This window comes from Orycteropus afer, unplaced genomic scaffold, assembly GCF_000298275.1.
Source record: "Orycteropus afer afer isolate SDZICR_OR568_19922 unplaced genomic scaffold, OryAfe1.0 scaffold00580, whole genome shotgun sequence".
NCBI classification, from domain to species: Eukaryota; Metazoa; Chordata; class Mammalia; order Tubulidentata; family Orycteropodidae; genus Orycteropus; species Orycteropus afer.
Window position 1 is genome coordinate 662,406 of NW_006922167.1, and position 2,398 is coordinate 664,803.

Consider the following 2,398-nt stretch of genomic DNA (forward strand, 5'->3'; position numbering starts at 1 on the left):
CCTTGGAAACACTATGGGGCAGTTCTACTCTGTCCTATAGGGTAGCTATGAGTAGGAATTGATTTGATGGCAGTGGGTTTGGTTTTTTTTGTTTTTGTTTAAACCTGAAGGAGAAATTGGCTTACTGGTTGTCTTTCTCTTCCAAATACTTACAGTTTTATCACCAGCAGAATCCGTTTTAGATGCTCATTTGCATTATCTGGTCTACAATCCTTATGTCTAGTTTAATTTGTTTTGAAATACTTTCTGATGAAAAGCAGAAAAGTTAATTCACACCATCCTGTTCTCAGTTTTAATTAAGCCAACTTTCATTGTGATTTTTCCCTATAAGCCTCTTTGATTTAAAAAAAAAAACAGTAATAAATCATCACCACTTTGAAAATGCCACTAGTAAGCAAAACATGAAATGCAATTACATTTTAAGGTTTTATGAAAATTATTCTCTGGGGTATCAATTAATCAATTTTTAGGAATATGTTCTTTTTCTAGATAAAAGATCACTTTTCAGTATATGGCATAAATGATATCAAATAATTTAAAGCAAGTTGAGGTTTAATAAATACATAAATGTAGAGGATAACTTTTCAGTATGTTAAAAGCTCCCTGGTGCTACAAAAGATTTATTTTCCTTTCAAGCAATTTACTCAGAAGAAAAATACAATGGTTTTATCATCATCTTAAATTGAATCAGATAGCATCTTGCAAAAAATTACTTTCAAAAGAAGGTATTTTTGTGTTTTCAGGACAGTAGGATAATGTAACACAAGTTTGCCATGTGAATTCACACATATTCACAAATGCAAAGGCTAAATACTTTATCTATGGAACAACAAAAAAAGGTAATTTAATAAAGTTAATATCTTGCTTTCCAGTTACAAATGTCCATCAGACAAAATACTGCCATAATATTTTCAAACCACTTTACAGATTGTAGAAAACTTCAAACACATACCCCAATGTAGAGGAAATAGTACAGTGAACCTCCATTTACCCAATACCCAGATTCATTCATTATCAGCATTTTATCCATTTTGTTTTGTTATTCCCGCTAACTTGTGGTAATATTTTAACAGGTGAAAATTTGATATGCATAGACTGGCAGTTATCTTGTTAACTACCAGGTCAGCATCTTTCCTAACATGTTATATCTCTATCATTTTCCTACATTTAATCACAAGTATTAGCTCTAGTTAGAATTCATTAGGCAAAAAAAAAAAAGGATACAGTGGCTTCTTATTTTTTCCATCTCACATTTCTCAGTGCCTTGTATGATTTAACAAGTGATAAAGAGCTCTGGTGGTGCAGTGCCTAAGGCATTTGATGGCTAACCAGAAGACTAGGGGTTCAAATCCACCAGCCACTCTGCAGAAGGAAGGCTGGGCAATCTACTTCCTTAAAGATTTACTGCCTTGGAAACCCAAAGGGAGTTGCTATGAGTCAGAATCAACCCGATGGCAGCAAGTTTGGTTTTTTACAGTTTTTATATGCTACGTGTCTTGCTCTTTCCTGCTTTTCTGTTTCAGAACAATAGTCCTATGAGGCGAGGTTGACAAGATAGCAAAGGAATGAGATAATAGCTGAAAATGACAAAACAGGAACTACCTTAATCCTTGGTGACACTGAATTTAAATTATGGTGATGTTAATGATAGAAGAGCAATTTCAAAGTATGAGAATCAATGTAAAAGAATATCATTTTCTGTATATTGTGCCTAATGGGTAATCTTAGATTTATTTCCCATACAGTAGAATCTAGTCATGCAAATCTCTACTGCCATAAACTTATTTAATACCTATATTATTTCCCCCTTGTATTTCTGTGACTATTTCCCAAATTATCTCCCTGCCTTTTCCTCAATCTCCCAAGTCCAGTGTATTTTTCTATACCGTCTACCTTCAGTTGGGAAATATTTCTGAAACTCAATTATGAGCCCATTGATTACACCCGAACAACTTTCTATTGACTTCAGGATAAAGTCTGTTCACAAACATGACTTAGGTGGACATTTCAAACTGACTTCAATTTACCTCTTTGCCTCAGTAATGTATTGACCTTGTTGCATGAACTGGAGTGACTTTACAGGGTGCTCTTTCCAAGTGGAAAACCAACTCACACCATCTCTGTATTCTCCAGATTATCTTCTCATTTGCAGGCCCTGAAGCCTTACCTGTGTAAAAGGCTCTTCCTGGGCTCCCATAACCCCTGCCCACGTTATATTGTGAATACTTGATGATGTCTTCCTTTCTCAGGGACACCAATCTGTGTTTTCCTTATCTTTAGATCCTCAGTGTGTTTCCCACTGCCCAGCATATATTAAGTATTCAGTAAATATTTATTGAATAAATGACTTGGTGCATAAATGAAACACATACAATATTGCCTTTTTCAGGTAAAAAAA